This window comes from Felis catus, chromosome F2 (genome assembly GCF_018350175.1).
Source record: "Felis catus isolate Fca126 chromosome F2, F.catus_Fca126_mat1.0, whole genome shotgun sequence".
Taxonomy (NCBI): Eukaryota; Metazoa; Chordata; class Mammalia; order Carnivora; family Felidae; genus Felis; species Felis catus.
Window position 1 is genome coordinate 53,307,649 of NC_058385.1, and position 23,689 is coordinate 53,331,337.

The 23,689-nt window shown below is 37.0% G+C and overlaps 1 protein-coding gene across 1 annotated transcript in view; it reads right to left on the reverse strand.

The window, feature by feature from the left end:
• EIF3E (eukaryotic translation initiation factor 3 subunit E) overlaps positions 1 to 23,689 on the reverse strand; it is a 238,298-nt gene that overhangs the window by 74,798 nt on the left and 139,811 nt on the right. Inside the window, exon 5 of the mRNA XM_045050167.1 lies at positions 19,852 to 20,040. The gene's annotated coding sequence lies outside the window, so the exon portion shown is untranslated. The remainder of the gene's footprint in view (positions 1 to 19,851; positions 20,041 to 23,689) is intronic.

Sequence of the window (23,689 nt, forward strand, 5' to 3'; positions counted from 1 at the left end):
TTTCTGCTTAGAAATATGTTTTGTTTTCAAATCTTTGCATTTTTATGTAAATAATCTTCAATTTTGACACTTTCTATTGAATTTCTTTTCCTATTTTCTTCAATTGTCAAATAATATTTACAATGTAGACTATAAATTTGGGGGCTTTTAAAATCATTTGATGAAAAAGCTAAGAAAAGCTATGTATGTGTGTATGTATGTATGTATTTTGTTGGGAGGTAGAAAACCATCAGGATTCTTTTCTGAAACATAGTTGAAAAGTTCACCAGAAAGGAACTATGTCTCAGGATAAAAGTCATTTTCAAGAGGATTTGGGTAATAAATCATGTGGAATTGTATTTTCAATACTTTATCATGAATAGCAATGAATCATTAGCATCTTGATAGAAGGTGACTTTTTGTAACCAACTTGTAGAACTTCTACGCTCCAGTTGAGTGTGATTTATCTTTAAAGTCAGAGGCAATATACTTTTTCCAGGGAAGGGACAATTGCTCAAAGTTGAGTTTTGAACTTCTCTGTTAAAACTAACTGGTTTTAATTTGTGGCTTAAGATTCTCAAAAATAAACCAGTTTCATTTATTTGATAAACCCATCTTGTATTTTGTCCAAATTTTCTATTTATTTTTCAATTTGTCCATCCATTGGACTTGACTCTGAGTAACTTGTCTGGTTCCAAAAAAATCAAATCCATTTTCATGAAAAAATAATTTGCTACCAGAGAAGATATTCAGTATGTTGCTACATTTACCAAAAATGACTTAAGCAGCAGCATTATCATTAAAATAAGGAAATGGCCTCCTGAGGAGTATACTTTAAGAGAGGACACTTAGAAGTGTTATTTGTGGTATGTTTTCATTAACATCCTGACACATTGCTACAGAAGTAACACAATAGAGTCTGTTGGATTCTAGATTCTATGGGACAAAGGCAACTCTCAAGATTTTCTAGTCAAACCTCTTAATTTTACGAATTAAGGAACAGTGAAATTAGGGCAACTTAAGTAGGAGAAGGTTAGCTACATCCTTAGTTGGTGATGGATTTAGGGAGATACAAGTATTTTAATTTGATTCTTAAAAAAGACAACTATATACGGTGTAGCTGATGCCTAACAAAGTTCAACCTGCAGATGCGTTTGCATTGGCTAGGAATTTTTAAGTAACTTTAGGAGGGGCAGTAACTTTACTTCAGATTAGAAACAGCTTTTAGTTATGTATGAAACATATGACCTTTAGGTAAAGTCAGACTTAAATAAAAATGTGAATTTCAGATAAATAATGCTTAATTTTTTACTGTAAGTATGTTCCAAATATTGCATGGGATATACTCATACTAAAAATATTCATTTATTTGGAATTATTTGGAAATTTAACTGGGTTTCTTGTATTTTATCGTGCAAATCTAGCTTTGGAGCATATGAAGCATAGATATTACCATTTCAAACCCAGCCTACCAGCCATGTATGGCAGAAATATTTACAATTCACTAAATAGCCTTATGTTCCTTCAATATTTTGTAGCTTTCTTGAAATTAGGCAGAGCCACATGACTAGTTCTGGCCAATGTGCTATCGTTTGAAGTGATGTGTGTCAGTTGATTGACTTAGTTAAAAGCCAATGTGCAATGTGTAAACACCTAACCCCCCACACCGTCCTTGCTGCAGTGAACCAGGTGTGAAGCTGTGTGTTCAAGATGTTATAGATGGAAGACACAGTAACTCTTGTATGCTTGAAGAAAAGTTGAAATGCAGGTACCCATAAAACCACTGGACCCACAGCAAACTTTGCTTGTGTAAGAAATAAACCTTTATCTGTTAAACCATTGAAATTTTTGGGTTTGTTTGTTTCTGCAGCTTGGAGTAACTGACCCTGATGAGCCTACTGTGTCCCATTAGATAAATTAAATAAATTCTGTGAATCTTTGCTGTTGTTTGCCATTATTGTTTTCTAATCTTTAAGGAGTTGCCATCACCTCTGCGGAATTATTTGAAGAATTACAGGCGAAAAGCTTTAGCACTCCATAGGCTGCAACAAATGAGAGCGACATTTAATGATACCATGCCCATTATGATTATTGTCTTAAGTCTTACAACAATCTTCTGAAATTGGTGTTATTATCATTTTCATTTCATAACTAAAGGAAATGAGGCTTGAAGTGGTTGAGCAATTTTCCCAAGGTCGTTTCACAAAGCTCTTATATTAAATAGAGAGCTACGTCTCTATTCCAGTACAGTCTGATTCCAAAATCAGTATTTTCAAACCTATATCACATACACATTTACCCGTGACATACAGAAGCCTGTCTCTATGCTATTGGATCATTTTTAAAACATTTATCGATTGCCTATCGTATCAGATACCCATATTAGGATTAGAATCTAAAGATAAAAGACCAGACCAGACTTTCCCTTGAGGAAGTCTCAGTCTTGTTCAGGCATGTAAAGATATAATTACAGGTTGTTATGGCAAGTTATATGATAGAGAAAAGTGCAGGCTTCTAAAGAAACACATGTTGGAATGGGGTGAGGCTTCAAGGAGGTGGTGAAAACTAAATTGAGTCTTGGAGGATGAATGTGACGAAACAGCCTCGGACTCTGGGCGGGGAAAACATATAACAAGCATGCACAAATCCATTTGGTATGTTATAGAATTGTAGTTAGTTATATGCTGGGGTTGCAATGATCTAATGAGTTCAGAAATCAGGTATAACCAGTGGGAGCTAGAAACATGGCAGAGGCTGCCCAATAGGAGTGAGAATATAGAGATGGAGTGGTCCAAAAGGACAAAGAAAATCTAAGTACCACATTTTAGAGAGAGGGGTAGAAATACCCCAACTTTTTCCTTCTGCTGTGTTATATCCTACCTCCGCCTCCCATTGAGCAACCTAACTAGAAGCCAATTGGCAAGAGAGCCAAGGAAATGTAGTTTCAGGAGCCAGCTTTCTGCCATACAGAACAGTATAAGGGAAGAGTGAGAAATGGACCCTGGAACAAATAACACGAGAATATCAATTCCATCCCTTGCTCTGAGAGGAAAGTGTTCATATTCTTCAGACAACAGTATTAATATATCCTATTGCCTCTAATTGGGTTTCCTCAGCAGCAGATCCTGAGATGGAGATTAGGGTATAGGAAGTTTATTGAGGAATGCTTTCCAGATCAACACTTGTGGAAGAGAGGAAAATGAAGTGGGATTGGGCACAGATAGAAGTTGAACTGCAATGCAGTTTCAACAAAGCCCCAGCTGACCCCATGTGTAGCTGTGCAGCCAGTACAGCCCTTTGAAGTTGTCTCCAGTTGAGGTACTGGGATTGACCTTTATACTCCCATGCTCTTTGGTTATCGGGTACCAGCTATTCTGGGAAGGAGGCATGACCTTGGGCCCGAGGAAATCCCTGTAGAAGGCTGACAGCCAAAAAGCATCTTCCAGCAGCAGTCCCAGAGGCTGGGGAAAGCTACCATAATACACCCCTTGTGGCCCTCAATCTCTGCATGGTTTCCACAAGCACTCCCCATGAGCCTTTCTTCCTAGGGGAGATTTGGAAAAGGAAGGTTAATGAGACAAGCTAGAGTTTTCACTGATGTAGCTGGTCACAAGGCCACAAATACTGGTCATCTCCGTCCTCTACTATGCATTCTAGATCTCCTCCCCTTTAGCTATCATCTCTAGTGGTTTACCTGGTGGCATAATCCAGACCCTTTTCTCTGAGGTATCTAAAGCACCAATTACCATACCCTTCTCTGGCCAGAGTTACTGCATTTGTCAATCTGCCATCAGAATTGGGCAAGGGAATAAAGGGTCACCCAGGTAGATCACCTGGGTTTTGCACATATTCCAACCAGTCCTACCCCCTCTTGATCCTCTTGGTGACTCTTTACCTTGCTGACTGGTCCCTGGACACAAGGAGCCAGAAGTGTCCAGGCAGCAGCCATAGTTCATGGTTCAATTGGACTCTTGCTGTGTGCCCTGGAAGAAATGTTCTCTCTTTGGGAATCAGGATTTCTGGACCCATAGAGCCCAGAGTTCTATACAGACAGTAATAAAGAAATCTTAAACTTTTAGTGAAGAGCAATCTTAGGGGATGTTAAATTTTTAGAGGCTAAAAAGAATAAGAACACCTAGAGAAAAGGAAGTGGCCAGTTACATAGGAAGGAAAACAAGTGTGTGATGCTTCTGAAGCCCAAAGAAGAACGTTTTCAGGAAATAGGTTTGATCAACTATTGTCAAATGCTGCACTGGGAAAGGTAAAATATGATGAAGGTTCAGGTTAGACCACTGGATTCAGTAAGAATTAATGACCTTGAAGAACGGGTTTTCAATGGAGGGGAAGAATTAAAGCCTGATTAGAGGGGGTTAAAAATAAGAATAGGAGACAAGAAAGTGAAGATGATGAGTATAGATGCTTTTTATATATTTTTCTATAAAAAAAAAGAAGTAAAGAAAAAGAAGATAGCTTGAGGAAAAAGGCACAAATGATTTTTGTTTTTAAGGAGGAAGACATTATAGCATATTGATGGAAATGACCCAATGGTGAGACAATGAGAGGCCTAATTAGTCTTTGCCATAGATGCCTAACGAGAAGTGCTCAGTGAATGCTAGCTACTCAGACCTTCATAATTATAAAATGATCATACTTCCTGGAGATTTTGATTGAAACTTTTATTTCTAGCAAGTTTCCAGGTAATGTCATCAATAAACCTAAACATTAAGGCCCATGAATGTTGCTGTGAAAAATAATAAATAAGAAGTTTATGGTTTCTTATGACCATGTGAAAATAAAAGCATACTCATTGTTTTGAAAGGAGGGGTTTATATAGGCTAGTTTTGAAGGGAGGGGTCTACATAGGCTAGCCCATGCATCTGAATCTAAACCTGTTATTTCCATGAAATAATTTAGAATTTTGGTAAGGTTTATTGTTTGAGTAGCTTTGGTCAACAGCCAATAACAGATGGCTTGTGGATGTGTAGGGTCACAAAAACAAAGAAATAAAAACAGACAACAGTACACAGAAGAAAGAATAAGGTCAATGGAATGGCTGCAGAGCATTTAGCACAATCTGCGCACTCAGATAAAAACTCTCTTTTTAAAAGTAACTATGGCGATTGAGAAACTAATTAGGGTGACTGGGATTAGACCTAGTACTTTAGTGAATCTAGGACAGAGAAAAAAGGGAGCATATGACGTGTAGTCTTGTTATTTTGAACAAAGGAGAAAAGAATAAACCTCTTTATTTGTGAAACTGTTCAATTTTTGTGTGGAGAAAAAGCCATGACTATAACCAATCGTAGTCTTTGTCCAAGTGAAAGATTACGGAGAATTATTGTCAGATGCTGGATTTTTCCTTCCAGAGAAATGACAACCCTATACCTTGAAAATTTCAAGAGCAGTCTTCCAAAACCCCTATAAAATATTAAACTAATATACTTGCAATTTTAGTATGAATCAGGAAATGCAGAAATTACAGTACTCATAGTTATATTAAGTTCACAGGGCACACATGTAAGACTTTTTATTCCAAAGCAGCCCAATTTGAAGAGTTAATATTTCTTTGGGGACTGAATACTTGTATTTTCCATCTTCTCTGAATTAAGATTAGAAAACGAAAATAAGTGTTTGCATACTTCATTTAATGTATAATTTCTTAGTTTTGCCAAGATGTTTGGCTGACCTCTGATTTTGTATCAATATTTAAGGGAAGATATTAAATGAGAAATCATCTTGAGTCAAAGTCAAAGACCAGTCATATACCAGGGCTCTTATACGTTTTATATTTATAATGCAGTAATTTTATTGTGACTATTTTTCATAACATGTTTCCATCATTAAAAAGAGAAAAGTATTTAATTTCTAACAGCAAATCTTTAGTTTTTCATTTCTTTATTCTAAAACATTGAACAGAAGAGAATCATGAAGACAGTTTAATATTTGATTTACTTATATTTCTCATTAAAATTTTTTTCTCTTGCTGTGTTTATTTTTTTAATTGTCCAAATATTTTTTGATTGGTTTAAATATTCTGGAAAATTGATTTGGGAGCTGGTAAAATACTTCTGAAGTTCATGATGGCATGGCTACTTGTCAATGTAAAAATGGACATAACCAAAATATCCCTAGTTCTACATTTTCCAATTAACAACAACAAAAAAAAATACATTCCTTTTAAGAAATATTCCAAATCAACCAATATAATTTTATCTTATGGGGACAGTCTGAGGAGCTGTGGCAACACACCTCAGAATAGTCCATTCAGGGACTGGAAGGGGGAATATTTCTCTACTGATTCTTGTTCTGCATTGTGTTAATACCTTCACACTTGCAAGTTTGTGTGTGAGTCAAAACTTAGCTCAACATGTTCCCACTGGTACTACAGCCAGAAGTCCCTGATGTAGAAAGCAAGAAATTGCATTAGAGGCAAGGAGCTGTCCCGTTATATTTGTGTATGCCTGGTTGTCATAATAATACCTAGGCTAGCTAGAAGTACTTCGAGAGAAAGTGAGGTGGGACACAATAGGTGTCTAAACACTCTTTCATGGTTAATTTTGGAAAAATAACATGGTATAACAATCAATAGATGTAGTTATTTGCAAATTGATATTTAAGGTGATACAAGAATGCCGAAGATTTATCAAGATGACTGCAAGAAAGAATGTCTAAGTGTAATAAACCATGTTGTGTTTTAGTAAAGAAAAGACGGGCTATAGTTACAGAATATATCCCATGTTTTCGAGTCTGCACAGGGCCTATTAAGAGGAAGACAAGGGGCACCTGGGTGGCTCAGTCAGTTAAGCGTCTGGCTTCGGCTGAGGTTTGTGAATTTGGGCCCCACATCGGGCTCTGGGCTGACAGCTCAGAGCCTGGGGTCTGCTTTGGATTCTGTGTCTCCCTCTCTCTCTGCCCCTCCCCTGTTCACACTCTGTCTTTCTCTCTCTCTCAAAAATAAATAAACATTAAAAAAAAATTTTTTTAAGTACTATGGAAGATTTGTGTGCCTTCAATATAGTTGCAAAGCATTGTCTCCTATAAACTAGTCAAATATCTAGTCTGTCTATCAACATGGTCTTTTGTGAAGGAGGCATCAGGCAATCATAACTTAAAGACATTAACTGGGAATCATCTAACTAACTTTATTTACTCTGCTTCTCTGTTTACCAAACAACCTCTGATTCTCCTGAGGCTTTCTCATAAACTGGTCTACAGTGATAAAACGGACTCATTTTCAACATGAGTAATTGTCTTCTCTTCAAAGTCACGTTTATCATTGTAAATTTACAAACTAAAAAACTGGAGGCATCTGGGTGGCTCAGTTGATTGAGCGTCTGACTTTGGCTCAGGCCATGATCTCATGGTTTGTGAGTTCGAGCCCCACATCAGGCTCCCTGCTGTCAGCACAGGGCCTGTTTCAGATCCTCTGTCTCCCCCCACCCCTCTCTATCTCACCCCCACTCATGCTCTCTCTCTCAAAAATAAATAAAACATTTTAAAAAACCTAAAAAACTAAACTATGGTTTGTATGTCAATCCTTTGTGAATCTGGGTAGTGTGAGATGAAGAATACTGAGCATGATTGGGATATTGTTTAAAAATACATCAAGCATGGATGTGACAAGGAAACCATTATGATATAACAAGAAGAGGATCACTTTTCTAGTAAGAAAAGCAGTTGAGTAAAGGTTGAAAGAGTCGAGTGGCTTGGAAGAGTAGAAAGGGCAGTGTGCTGATTCTTCTTACTGACTCTGTGGACAAAGTGAAGGAGGTTTGGGAGATAATATAGTTTTCAACTATGGGAGACAGAGTGAGAAAAAGATTTAAGACTATAGCTTGGCTATTTTGATAGTAGAAGGACCTCTACAAAATATTGTAGACCCAGTTATCCTCAATTTTCAATTAGAGTGTGGTGTAACGGAGCCTTTGACCTTGGCAAAATCGCATCTCCAAGTTAGTGGTTTGGTTTGATCCTTTATCCAAAAGTCTTTGGAGATGGGACATAAAGGTGATTGCAAAGCATTTGGTAAACATAAATTAACACAAACTAAATATTAGCAACTTTTCAGCAAATGTCTCTGAAATAAATGGTGTATTTCACAAAAAATTTCAAAGTGGTTTCTTGATACATTAAAATGTTTTTCTCTTCTTAGTGATGCTTTCGTAGTTGGCTTGATTCACTTGATATCGATGATCTACACTATAATAAAATTTAAGCAGAGAAACTTAATACAGTCTGAATTGGGAACCACAGCTTCATTGGGACTTAATGTATCATGTTGCAGCATAACATTCTAATATACATAATTTCCTAAATCAGGCATTGACTTCAGGGAGTACTTAAATATTCAGCTCAGTTCTCTCTTAAGTGTTCAGAATATAGTTAACAATATAATGTCCTGCATGCAGAAGGTAAAAAAGCTTCCCTCCACACCCAGAGCCACAAGCAGAGCCAGAAAATGAGGCAATAGCTGTATGAAAAACGCCCTGGCAGTTATTTTCAGCACATTTTGATAGGATTTAAAAGGAAGAAGAATCAACATTTCCTGAATGCCTGTGCACCGGGCCTTTCACTAGTATTTTAACACGGTGTAGCCATTAAAACAAATCTGAAAGTCGAGGTATTCATTATTCCTATTTCATTTTTAAGGAAATTAAGTTCAGAGCTGTGCTGAAATTAACACAGCTGTGGTGGAACTGAGACTGGAATACAATCCTGTCTTCGTTCTGTTCACACGCATGACTGAGGATCTAGGTACAAATCAATGAATGTAAGAGAGTTCAGCCCAAGTAGCCCACCATGGGTATTCTAGCATCATTCCTTCTTCAGACAGTCTTTTCAGTGCTGACAATGTAGGCATGCATTTATGAAAAGAAAATCTCTGCTGCTTCCTTAAAGGCAAGAAGGGGGCTATCAGACCAGTTTTTGCCTTCTTAGTAACAATGGGTATGTTTTCAGGATCCAACCTCTAACATGTTCACCAACTATAAACTCCTGCATGACAGAGACCATGACCTAGACTTCTAATTCCCAATTTATACCCGGCTTAAAAGAATCTTGCCCGGAGTCAAGCCATGGCAGCTTATGTTTTCATTGTTGAATTCTTGCTTCCTCTAAACGCTGGAGACTGAAGCACTGAATTATTTCAATTATTTATGAAATAAACCAGTGGTCACATGAATACGGTTATTTATTTATTTCATATAAGTAGATGAAGAAGATGCTTGGCAAATGCTCACTTTTACAATGAATTCGGTTTGGCTTATTGACTGAGTGGCAAAGGATTTGGATATGAATATTTTCAGTTGGCAGTAAGGAAGAGAAAGAATTTTCTCTATTTGTGTCTTGACATTGTGAGTTTAAGGAATGCTCTCTGCTTTTATCCCAACAGACTTACAAATCAAAATAAACAAGAAATGTGGGGTGCCTGGGTGGCTCAATTTGTTAAGCGTCTGACTTCAGCTCAGGTCTTGATCTCAAGACTCATGGGTTCAAGCCCTGCATTGGGCTCTGTGCTGACAGCTTGGAGTTTGGAGCCTGCATCAGATTCTGCATCTCTCCCCCTCCCCTGCTCACACTCTTGTGTTTCCTTCAAAAATAAATAAACATTAAAAAAACAAACAAACAATAAATGGTAGCCTACAGCCTTCAGTGGAAGACAATATTGGCGGGAAAAGAGAAGTATGTTTTCATTATCAAAAAGGTAAAATCTGTCAGTAGGAGAAAGGGGAACTCTTATTTTGAAGCTAATGTATAAAATGTTAATTTTTTATAACTTCATGAGCAAACACATTAAAATTCACTTTAATTCCATAGGAAGTTAATAAATATATGAGAAAACTAAGGTTAGTACTTCAAATGAAGAACTGAGAAGTCACCTTATAAAAGGGTTTAGTAGGTAGATTCTAGAACATGGTCCCTAACTCTTGGTATTCTCATCCTCATGTAGTCTCTTCCCGTGAAGTGTGGGCTAAGTGACTTGCTTTTAATGAGCAGAATGAGGTATAAATAACAATGTACATCATAAAGGACAGTGTAGTGTCTCTTTTTTTCTCTCTCTCTCCCCTCCCTCCTTCCCTCTTTCTCTCTAAGATCATTCACTCTGGGGAGCTAGCCATAGCAGCATGAGCAACCCTATGGTGAGGCACATGTGGAGAGGAGCTAAGGCCTCTTGCCATGTGAATGAGCTTGGAAGTGGATATTCCAGCCCCATTCAAGCCTTTAGATGACTATAGCCCCAGCTGACAGTCTGACTGCAGCCTCAAGGGAGACTGAACTGGAACTACTCAGCTAAGCAGCTCCTAGATTCCTGATCTTGAGAAACTTTACAAGATAATAGATGTTCATTGTTTTAAGTCACTAAAATTTGAGGTAATTTGTTGTGCAGCAACAGATAACTAGCACAAGGAAGCAGGAGTCATAACACACACTCTATCCTGGAAAGGATAGGGCCAGGAGTTCATTTCAGCAAGAGGACGAGATAGGAATATATCACATTTAAGTAGGTCAGTTAAAAGAAGAAAATATATGCCACAGGTCTTGATAGTCAGCATGTCAAGACTGAAGGATTGGAGGGCCAGCAAAATTGGCACACTTTGGAAAACTCGGTACATAAAGGTTTAACCTCAAAGATTAGTAAAGGATGCAGGTGAATGACCTTAACTGAGGGGGGTGGGGCAGCTATAGAGAAGCTGGAATTACCCCATAGACTGGGAGACTGTATGACATTTGATGTGGAAGTTGTCCTAGTTATCAGAGTTTAGTCAATTAAATAGGCATGATTGCTACCCTGTAGGAGCTTATATTTCTAAAGGGAAAAGTTGACCTGGGCAAGCATATAAAAGGGTATCACTTTAAATTTTAAATGAATGTTCTTCCTCCTCACCATTCTCTCTGCCTCCATCAGGCTCAGACTCTCAGCACCTCATGCCTAGCACTTAATTGCTACCAGGTTGTTTCTTGTTCTTGAGCCTTGTCTCCTCAGCTAGACTGTAAGTTGCTTAAGGAAAAGATCATGTCTCATACAATAATCCTCCTCTAACCACAAGTTCTTACTTGAAATGTGAGTACGTGTGGACATATTTCTGTGTACCTTCTCTGAAACCACAAGAATTTTGGATCACTATATATGTATCATTTGAAATGCCACCATCTTGTCTCTAGTGACATTCAAATCTCTCTGGGTTATTTTGTTTTCCTACCCTCTTCTGCCTCTCTATGCTATTGGTTACATTCTCTCCAATTTTTGCAAAGGTGCATTTTACATTTTCTTTATATTATGGGCATTGTGATGTGGTACAAGTAATGGTGCTAGGTATTGGGAGACTATGCTGCCATTGATAAGATAGACATGTCATTTCTGTCATTTGCTACCCATGTCATCTGTACAGTATTATTAGGGAAAAATTAATTAAACAATAATACACATAAACAGTGACAGTTCCCAAGAACGATTAAAGATAGTACCCATGGTGTGTCATGCTATTTCCCAGGGAAGAATCCATTTTTTGATCTGACAATATGCTGTTAGTGGTATCTTGTACCAAAGAAATTTCCATAAGATTTTTCAACACAGAATGCTCTTCAGAACAGAAATATGTACTCATATAAAGGATATAAATAAATAACACAAATGCTGGAGACACAAAAATGCAGTATCTGAAAAGTAGGCAACTAACAGTTGTCGGAGCATATTGACGGGTAGTAAGACCTTGGAAAATAACCTCTTAAACCTTGATAGCTAAAAAATTTTCATTTGAGCAAGTGGACTTATAGTGTATTTTAAAAAGACCTTCACACATATATTAAATGATTCATTACAATTCTATAAAATGACTAATTCTTTCTAGTCTGTTAAGTGTCCATTCAAAGTTGTTTCTTCCAAGAGTCTATCCCATGTAGTTCAATAGTCCCTTGTACTCCAGCATAATTTAGAGTAATTTAATATTTAATTGTCCATTTCCATCCAATAAATCATGGGATTTTAATGAGAGCATGGACCTGTCTTTCTTGATTAATTTTGTATCACTAGTCCCTAGCACAGTGCCTCACACATGGAAAGTGTAATGAATAAAGGAATAAATATATGGAAGTAAAAAGGGTTTTCCAAAAAAAAAAAAAAAAGACCTGTTATCATATGCATTCTTTCTCTAAAAAGATAGAAAAAAACATTGAAAAGAAATAAAATCACACTGTAGGGCTGTTTAAACATGTCTGGTGATAAATAATTCTCCTAGGAGCACAAGATCCATTAATTACTTTTCATTCATTTTTTCATTTATTTTTTACCTTCTTCCTGCATACTCAGCAATGCCTTTTACCTCTCCTTTTTGGCTTCTGAAGCCTCTCTGGGGGCTGCTTTCCAGGTTGGCCCTAGCAGAAACCTGACATTCCTGGAACTCACTCTCTATCTTTTGCTTTGAAGCGCCTGATATTGAACAGTCCCAGCTTGTTCATTCATAACAGGCTGAAATATTTGAACTGCATTCTTCTAGAAACAGCAGTCATTAAAGTTGTGTGAACAAAGAAGCAACATTGCAAAGCAGGAAGATTCTTCTGTTAATGACCAGTAGAATTGGTCTTTCTCTGGAAAGGTGGATGGTGAAGAGACATAGCTTTTAAGCAGAGGAAGCCCATACAATGTTAAAGGACAAGGAGCAATATGATATGTTGTATTTGGTACCAAATGGGTGTCACTGGTATGAGTTCAGTGAAAGAAGAGAGAATGTGGGATGGCAGGGTCAAGGATCCCTCAGTGATAAAGTGGGTCATAAGTTAACTTTGAAGATAGAAAGGCTTTAGATAAGTAATAGTGCATATGATTTGTTTACAGGAAAAAATTGAGAACAGTTTGATTGTGATAGTGGTTTGTGATCTCAACTTTGGATTCACTTGAGCTCAATAAAATGAGAATTCATGTGATCTGTCAGTGTCCTCCGAATTCATGTGATCTGTCAATATCCTCCAGCCAAAGACCACCAGGAACACACCTGCAGTTGAAGAAGGCTAGGTTTATTGCTTCATTGCAAAAAGGGAGAACTATGCAGTATCTTAGTAAGAGGGCGTTAGAAAAGACTTACTATAATATTTAGGCTAATGCTAGTAATTTGGGGTGGGTTCAAGGAAACAGGGCTTTGCTCTACGTTAGATGCTGTCAAGAAGCAGGGTAATTCCATGACTGGGGATCTTAATAAGTCTTACCTAGAAGATGGAAGACACAAAGTAATGCTATAACTGCAATTAGTAAAGAAGCAGCAATCAATCATACCATTCAGGATAGGGGGTATTTGGCCACTTTTGTGGTTTGGGCACTGCTCCTGTATTAGTCTGTGCTAACACGTGATTACAGATTGGTTATCATGGGTACCAAGTGGTCTTGTCTGATGTTGGTGTTCTGTGAAGTTGCCGGGGCTCAACAGAATACCATGGCCCTACCTGTGAAGGTCAGGGCAGCTCCTGGATGTTGGGATTGCTTTTCCATTTATTTATTTATTTATTTATTTATTTATTTATTTATTTATTTATTTATTTTTTCAATATATGAAGTTTATTGTCAAATTGGTTTCCATACAACACCCAGTGCTCATCCCAAAAGGTGCCCTCCTCAATACCCATCACCCACCTTCCCCTCCCTCCCACCCCCCATCAACCCTCAGGTTGTTCTCAGTTTTTAAGAGTCTCTTATGCTTTGGCTCTCTTCCACTCTAACCTCTTTTTTTTTTCCTTCCCCTCCCCCATGGGTTTCTGTTAAGTTTCTCAGTATCCACATAAGAGTGAAAACATATGGTATCTGTCTTTCTTTGTATGGCTTATTTCACTTAGCATCACACTCTCCAGTTCCATCCACGTTGCTACAAAGGGCCATATTTCATTCTTTCTCATTGCCACGTAGTACTCCATTGTGTATATAAACCACAATTTCTTTATCCATTCATTAGTTGATGGCCATTTAGGCTCTTTCCATAATTTGGCTATTGTTGAGAGTGCTGCTATAAACATTGGGGTACAAGTGCCCCTATGCATCAGGACTCCTGTATCACTTGGGTAAATACCCAGCAGTGCTATTGCTGGGTCATAGGGTAGGTCTATTTTTAATTTTTTGAGGAACTTCCACACTGTTTTCCAGAGTGGCTGCACCAATTTGCATTCCCACCAACAGTGCAAGAGGGTTCCCATTTCTCCACATCCTCTCCAGCATCTATAGTCTCCTGATTTGTTCATTTTGGCCACTCTGACTGGCATGAGGTAATATCTGAGTGTGCTTTTGATTTGTATTTCCCTGATGAGGAGAGACGTTCAGCATCTTTTCATGTGCCTGTTGGCCATCCAGATGTCTTCTTTAGAGAAGTGTCTGTTCATGTTTTCTGCCCATTTCTTCACTGGGTTATTTGTTTTTCGGGTGTGGAGTTTGGTGAGCTCTTTATAGATTTTGGATACTAGCCCTTTGTCTGATATGTCATTTGCAAATGTCTTTTCCCATTCCGTTGGGTGCCTTTTAGTTTTGTTGGTTGTTTCCTTTGCTGTGCAGAAGCTAAGTATCTTCATAAGGTCCCAGTAGTTCATTTTTGCTTTTAATTCCCTTGACTTTGGGGATGTGTCAAGTAAGAGATTGCTATGGCTGAGGTCAGAGAGGTCTTTTCCTGCTTTCTCCTCTAGGGTTTTGATGGTTTCCTGTCTCACATTCAGGTCCTTTATCCATTTTGAGTTTATTTTTGTGAATGGTGTGAGAAAGTGGTCTAGTTTCAAACTTCTACATGTTGCTGTCCAGTTCTCCCAGCACCATTTGTTAAAGAGACTGCCTTTTTTCCATTGGATGTTCTTTCCTGCTTTGTCAAAGATTAGTTGGCCATACGTTTGTGGGTCTAGTTCTGGGGTTTCTATTCTATTCCATTGGTCTATGTGTCTGTTTTTGTGCCAATACCATGCTGTCTTGATGATTACAGCTTTGTAATAGAGGCTAAAGTCTGGGATTGTGATGTCTCCTGCTTTGGTCTTCTTCTTCAAAATTACTTTGGCTATTCAGGGCCTTTTGTGGTTCCACATGAATTTTAGGATTGCTTGTTCTAGTTTCGAGAAGAATGCTGGTGCAATTTTGATTGGGATTGCATTGAATGTGTAGATAGCTTTGGGTAGTATTGACATTTTGACAATATTTATTCTTCCAATCCATGAGCAGGGAATTCTTTATATCCATTTTTTTTTTATATCTTCTTCAATTTCCTTCATAAGCTTTCTATAGTTTTCAGCATACAGATCTTTTACATCTTTGGTTAGATTTATTCCTAGGTATTTTATGCTTCTGGGTGCAGTTGTGAATGGGATCAGTTTCTTTATTTGTCTTTCTGTTGCTTCATTATTAGTGTATAAGAATGCAACTGATTTCTGTACATTGATTTTGTATCCTGCAACTTTGCTAGATTCATGCTTTTCCAATTTTTTAGATGCAGCACAAGAAACTGATTCACTGGTGGACAAGAAATCTATATTTCTAATACGACGTCTATGTGATTCTGACTGAGGGAATCTGAGGCTCAAGTTTTCCTATGATGGGAAATAAGGCTGAACAAGAGGAGTGGAGGATTACAGAGATCTTTGAAAAAAACAGGCTAATAGGTTTGAACATGATTCTGCCAGCAATAGCAGCCTTTAAAGACATATGAGCAAAGGAGCAACATTACAAAGTAGGGTTCAGGAAGATTTTTCTCTTGGTAGTGAATACAGTGGTTAGATAGAGCTTACCCCCCAGCAGGGAATAAGCAGGAGAATAGAAGCAGACAGACAGCAGCTAGGAAACTCGTGCAAGGTCTGATCTTGACAAGATGATCAATTGGATTAAAATATTGGCAGTGGCAATGGAAAGAAATTGTTGGATATGAAAGTCATTAAATAAAAACTTCAAATTATTCACTGTGAGCCTAGGGGACAGGGACTTTTCCTGATATTCTTTGCTCCCAGGCCTGTGCCTGGAGCAGATTTTACCTCAGGGGGCACAAGTGTACACCCAGGAACTATTTAAGGACTGACTGAATTAAACAAGTAATAGGATTATATAACTGACAGGATGTGGGGGGGAAAGGAAGAAGGAAAAATCAAGAGTGATTTCAGGACAGTTTGGACGGGAAAATTATTTCAGTAAAAGAAGCATTCAGTTTGGATACTTTGGGTCTCTGTCTTGTCAAAATTAACAATATGGACTTGGAATTTGAATTCAAGGGATAGATTAAAATAGAGTTGCAGGATGAATAAATAGGAGGACTGAAATCTTTGGAGTACATGGAATTTTTTTAACGTTTTTTGAAGTTTATTTATTTATTTTGAGAGCAAGAGAGCATGGGAGGGGCAGAGAGAGAGGGAAAGAGAGAATTCTAGGCAGGCTTTGCACTGTCAGCGCAGAGTCCGATGTGGGGCTCGAACTCACGAACTGTGAGATCATGACCTGACCCAAAATCAAGAGCCACAAATGCACCTCTGGAGTACATGGAATTTCTAAGAGTGGGTAGATGAAAGAATGGAAGTAAGAGTCAGCCTCCTTTTCTTTTGGTAAGGCAATGCTTGTTTTCTACCCTAGAGGATGAGTTAACCGTTAGGGGGGAAAAATACATACATAAAATACATATATATATTTCCAGCGCATCCTTGTTTCAATCAAGCTGTGCTTTTTCATGTATTTAACTTACTTATTCTATAAAAAGAATATAGTAAATGTAAATCCAAACACTTAAAGATGGGCCTAGAAAGAAAATGAAAATACAAATCTCACATGGGAATGTGTGAGTGACAGTGTGCAGTAAGTATGGTGAAGCTTTAGTTGGCTGTTTAGGATATTTCGGCCTTCTCAAAACATGACCTCTTGAGTAAGAGTCGCCATCTTCAATGACTGCCTTTCATATCACAGGACAACGATCAAGAATTTAAATGAACCCATTGCTGCCAAAATGGTGGAATTTTGAGAGCACCCTCTAGAGACTAAGTAAATATAAAATAAGAGAGGAAAATCCTTTGACTTGACAATTAATACTACATCCAACCACCAATGGAGTTGTTAGATAGAAGTAAATGTATTTGAGATGGCTCTTGCCTAGCCCATTCTGGATTTTGTAAAAACCTGTTTCCAGACAGCTCACTGGAATCTTTCTTGTTAAAGTTTAACCAAAAGGTGGCGGTATTCTATACAAATGCTTACTTGTCCTCTACTATTACTGATATGTTTTGTAAAATAGATGTCTCAACATTATACATTATGAGAATCAAGTCATTAAGAATCAGGAAAAAAAATACCAGGCTTCATAGAGAAAACGTGAAATTTATAAGAAAACATCTTTAAGTAATGTGGAACATGACACAGTGTGTTAGAGTGTTTGTGTTTCTACCAGGAATCTTATGATACGTTCAGTACTGGAGACACAAAAACCTGAAGCAGCATTTCTATACTTAATTTGTACGTGGTCTTCTTATCATACCGCCCATCTAAACATTCTAAAATTGATTAACATTTCTTTTTTTCTTATATAAACCTTTATTCCCCAGCCTTCTCAGGGAGGCCCTCCAGTTTACCACAGCAATTGGTGTAATCTGTGGGAAAAGAACACTGTCCTACATTCTAAGATACCCAGGTTTTAATTCAGATTCTATCCTAATCATAAAAATGGAAGAAACAAGCATTAATTGAACACCTGTAACACACTAAGCCAAGATATATGTAATCATGCTTAAATGGTAAAGGTGACCCAATAAGGTAATTATCATTAGCCCCATTTTACAAATAGGGAAAGTGGAGGCTCAGGAAAGATATATAATCTAACCAAGGTCATTGACTAGCAGCTAGGATACACATATTTTTTTTTAATTTTTTTAATATTTTTTGAGACAGAGAGAGACAGAGCATGAACGAGGGAGGGTCAGAGAGAGGGAGACACAGAATCTGAAACAGGCTCCAGGCTCTGAGCTGTCAGCACAGAGCCCGATGCGGGGCTCGAACTCACGGACCGCGAGATCATGACCTGAGCTGAAGTCGGCTGCCCAACCGACTGAGCCACCCAGGCGCCCCTAGGATATAAATATTTAAACTGACTTTGAAATCCCCAGTTCTTTCCATTATGTTAACTCCTATGACTACAAACCACTCATGTTTTTTGGTTGTTATTTGATACTATAGTTAGGGAAAAGCTACTAACAAGTTAAGAACTTTCTTCAGGATGTCGGGAAATATTTTTGTAGAAATCGTTTTATTAGTTCACAGCATGAATTAGATGTGAAGTGTAGAGATCTGGAAGTGTATGTTCTCAGTGAGTACATTTTAATAATATTGGAATAAAGCTACATTGTGACATTGTTCAATGTTATACTTAAAGCTTAATATGAGGAAAGAAAGACTGAGTTACAACATATGATCCGTATCTGTAACTTATTTTTGTGCATTACCCGCCATTATTTTTCCTACAGGCTGCATTTCCAATGCTCTATAAGAATTTTAGTTTCCCCAATATTGTGTTTTCTCAGCCCAAATCTTTGACAGTCTCAGTCAAAATTCAATTGATATTGTGGGCTGATTTTTTCCCCCTAACTTTTTATTGAAACAGTCTATTTCTCTGGAATGGTTTAAGGCTGTTCTTACCATTTCCTGCTGGGTGGGACTTTTTCTTTTTCTTTTTCTTTTTCTTTTTCTTTTTCTTTTTTTTTTTTTTTTTTGCTATGCTGTTTGCTTAAACTATGAAACCATTTCAAGTAGACGTGTTTTATCATCCTTTTCCCCCTTTAGAGGAACCTCCCTATAATTTAAGGTTGTTAATAACCTCACCAAAGTGACATTTCTAATATTTACTTGTTTATTTTTGTCATTAGAAACACAGAATGAGGGACAGTGGTTTGTCATCAGTACTTCTAATTCCAACCTACAATGAGTTGTTGATAGTGTGTCCCTTCAATAAAATTGTGTGTCATAAAAAGGGTATTTTAAGCATAAAAGTAAATAAGGCTAATAATTTTAAAAATACGTGAGAGAAATAGCTAATATGAAATAAGGCTACTAATGTCTTAAAATATAGGTCATCCATTTAGGAGTTGAAAAACCAAACATATTTCCTAAAGTTGGTTTTGGAAAGCAGAAGGCATTAGGGTTAAATTAATGAAATGAGTATTTAGGACATGTATGTTATTATCTTCCTCATCACTGTTATTATCAAGGTACGTTAGCCACAGTAAGAATGTGGCATGTGTATCCATTTACACTTCATCATTAATTAAAGCAAGTGACATGATCTTTGGGAACTTATCAATGAAACAGAACAAAAATGACAGGGACTCTATTAAGCCAACAAATACATTAGATCGTTGAAGATGAAGGAAAGAATGGACATCCATTCCCTTTCACATGCTGTTTTAGAAAATCATTCCAGTATTTTTCCTGCTTCATTACAGGGAGTTTCTTACTTTGAAATTCCCCTGCATGGGTATCCTGACTTGTTCTTAGTAAGTTACCATTACACTAGTCCCCCCACCTCCCCATCTGTGGTTTTGGCTTTTCTCTGTTTCAGTTGCCCACGGTTACCTGGAAGCAGATGATCTTCCTTCTGACATACCATCAGAAGACCAATGTCACAACCATATATCATTCACCTCAGTTCATCTTATGAAAGTAGGCATTTTTGTCATCTCACATTATCACAGAAAGAAGGGTGAATACAGTATGAGATATTTTGAGAGAGACCATATTGCATTCATGTTACTTTTATGACAGTACATTGTTATAATTGTTCTATTTTATTATTAGTTATTGTTGTTAATCTCTTACTGTGCTTAATTTATAAATGGAACTTTACCATAGGCATGTATGTATAGGAAAGAACATAGAATATATATAGGATTCCATACTACCTGTGATTTCAGGCATCCATCGGGGGTCTTGGAACATATCGCCTTCAGAAAAGAGGGACTACTTTAGCTGCATTCCTATATGAAAGCAGATTAAATCTTCTTCCATACCTCATAATATAACCAGCTGTCCTTATAATGTTTTCACGTTCTAGACTTGCTGGGTCAAAGAGTGTGAGAGGATCGGGCACCCTGGAAAAACAATTCACGATGCAGGTTATACTGATGTGAGAGACTACCATCTTCTCACATCATGTAACATATAATCACCTCTTATTTACAGAAATTGTACAGAAAGTACTGAACTGGTAGTCATTAAACTAAGGTTCTAATTCTAAGCCCATTTCTAACTTAAGAGGCCACTCTTGGAAGTCACTTGGTCTCTCTGGGTCTCAGTTCCCAACCAGTAAAATAAGGGGCCGTAGCGTATATTGTCTCTAAGATGTCCTCCAGATGTAAGACTTTAACAAGACCTATAAAATCTGTATTTAATGCCAGAATCCAATTGGAATAACTTTAAATTTACTAAATAAATACTGAGCACTAGCAGGGGGTCTGCAATACACCTGTTGAGCAACATTTTGAAACTCTCTAAACCATGTGACCTTTACTAAAAATCAGGGCATTGTACAATTTTCTTTATCCTACTAGCAAAGAAGCCATGAGAATGAGTAAAATTCCTAGTTACAAAACTGCTGAGAATTTTTTGGAAATCATCTTCAGTAAATATGCAGTATAGCTACCTATTAGAATGATTAATATACATCCTAAATAAACATGCTAAGAGAGCTACTACTTTGAAGGAAGAAAGTAAGTCAAGTGAAAAACCATTTGTCCATTGTACATATATACCACATCTTCTTTATCTATTCATCAGTGGATGAATATTTGAGCTCTTTCCATAATTTGGCTATTGTTGATAGTGCTAAACATGGGGGTGCATGTGACACTTTGAATAAGCATTTTTGTATCCTTTGGATAAATTCTTAGTGGTGCAATTGCTGTATTGTAGGGCAATGAAAAAGAATGAAATCTTGCCATTTGCAACAATGTGGATGGAACTAGAGTATATTATACTAAGCAAAATAAGTCCGAGAAAGACAGATATCATATGATTTCACTCATATGTGGAATTTGAAAAACTCAACAGATGAACATAGGGGGAGGGAAAAACAAAATAAAAACAGAGAGGGAGGCAAACTGTAAGAGACTCTTAAACACAGAGAACAAACTGAGGGTTGCTGGAGGGGATGGGTTAAATGGGTGATGGGCATTCAGGAGGGCACTTTTTGGGATGAGCACTGGGTGTCATACATAAGAGATGAATCACTGGGTTCTATTCCTGAAGCCAAGATGACACTGTATGCTATCTAACTTGAATTAAAAAAATTTTTTTTGATGGATGTTTAAGTAGACTTGTGGCGTTCGTTTTGCAATACATACAGATATCGAGTCATTATGTTGTACACCCAAAACTAACATGATGTTTTATGTTATACCTCAATTTAAAAAAGGAAAAAAAGCACGAGAAACCATTTTATTTTCTTTTAGACAAGCCCCAAATATTTTTCTCATCTATTTTTAAAATTAAGAATAGGGAATACTGCCTAATGGTCAATACATTTAAAAACTAGTAAAGAGAGGCAGAGATTAGAAAGGAAATGAAAAATGAACATGGAGGGAAAAAATGAGAAAAAGAAAGAAAGGGATTCACAGACTGAGAGAGAAATAGACAAGCCAGAAGATAAGGACCAACAACAGGGGGACTTTTACAGACATTAAGTGGACAGGCAAAGACAGACAGACACTCAACAAATGGAACATTAGTCATCTACAAGGAAGGTTTTCATGGAGAAATAGCTTAATCAATGGCTTTTAACAAAGCAGATTTCATAAACATAGTAGTTTTAAGCAATCATGGGCATATGGGGAATGATAACCTCTTTGGCACCAATTTCTGGGCTGACGGAAGAGGAATTGAAGACCGCATCAGAGATTTCCCAATGTTATTTCAATTAAAATGAACTTCTTCAATGGGCGCTCCCTACACTATTGTAAAATGAGAGTAACCAAGTAGAAACTGGTGCCTCATCTAGAAAGAGGAGGAGAAAAATTTAGGACAGAATGAAAGACAATTTTAAAAAAGTATTTTGTTCTTCGTGGGAAAACAATTTATAATTTTTCATGAAAGTTATTTATTTACAAATCCTTTAAATAATGTGTAACAACTGCTAACATCCATCTCTTTTCATATTATTATTATTAATTCAAAATAAAATATTTCTGAAATTAAGGAATTAATTGCTTTTTTTAGGTGTTATAGATGAGAGCATAATTGTTATTTTTAAAATATCCTCATCACTTGGAGATATAGTAGACATATATGAGTGAAATGACATGATTTCCTCCAATATAATCTGTCAAAAATGTTTGGGGTTAAAGATAAAACAAGTGGCAGAATCTTGCTAATAACTGAATCTGGGAGATGTGTACGTACAGGCTCATGCATTTTCTATTTTTGTATATATTTGAGATTTTCTACAATAAAAAAATAAAGTCTCTCTTTTTTTTTTTTTTTTTGAAACTGAGTCAACTATTGCACTGTGTTTGGAAAAAGTAGCTAGATGAATACACGATATCTCACCTTTAGGGTGTCATGAAAGACTCAAGGATTTTTTGTTACCAAAATTTCTTTGGCTCCTACTTCTGTTTCAGTGATTTCTGCAACTTTATTCTTCATCATTATCTAAGTTTTATTTTCAGAACAGCTGAACTGTATTTTTTATGAATTTCCACTTCAGAAATACAGGAAGTCTTAAGAAATGGATGAGAACCAGGTACTTGGTGTACAGTTTTCCATTGTGTTTTATTTAACCCAAGTCCCAGATTCTAAAAGCAGAAGTGGAAGTGTCTTAATGCCTTGGGTAAAGATGTCTCAATTGTTCCATGAGAAAGCTGGAGAAAGAGTTGCGTTTGGAAGCCTTGCTTTGGCTATCACCTGAGACTGGTATCCTAGAAGTACAGTGTGCTCAGCCTCTTGGAGGAGAGGAATGCTTGCCTCTTACTCACACACGGCTTTATTTGCAAGTTGAAGTCTCAGAGGAGACTGCCTGTCTACCCAGCTGCAGAATGTGTATGTGATGATTGCATCTGTTGCCATGGAAACTGAAATATAACCGATAAACTACACACCCCAAACAGATTAACATTGACTTAGAGAAACTATGTAGGGTTATTACAAAATGTATGATAAAACATCTCTTTACTGTACCTCCCTCTTTAAAATGATAGCTTATGAAGTAGGATTTTCAGAGAAATCATTCTCCCTAGCTGAGTTTGTGGTGGTAGCAAGTTTATTGCTGAATAAATCCTTAAAGTAGTATAAAACAACTGCACATGACAGCAGATGGATGAATGGTTTAAATACATAAGGGTAATGATAGAGTTATGAACTACTATGAGTCCCAGAAATCCAGGCCCAAATGTGTGTGAACATGATAAAAATATAATTTTTATTTTAACATGATTTACTGTTTCAAAGATGTATTATCTATTGTCTTGTTGTTGAACTTATATTAACCTAAAGTTAATAATAGCTACCACTTATTCAGCAGTTACTCATGATAAAAATGGTAGATACAGAGAACTAATAATTGACATCTTAAGAACATTAGTTGGTTGAAATGGGGATTTTTTTTCCCTGGAATGTGGCTATCATACCTAAATTGCTGAGATTGGTCATTTGGGGAAACTGAAAAATTATGAAATGATAATTATTTAGATATCATACAATTAGCAAAACTTATTTTGGGGGGATCAAGGGAATTACAATCAATTGATA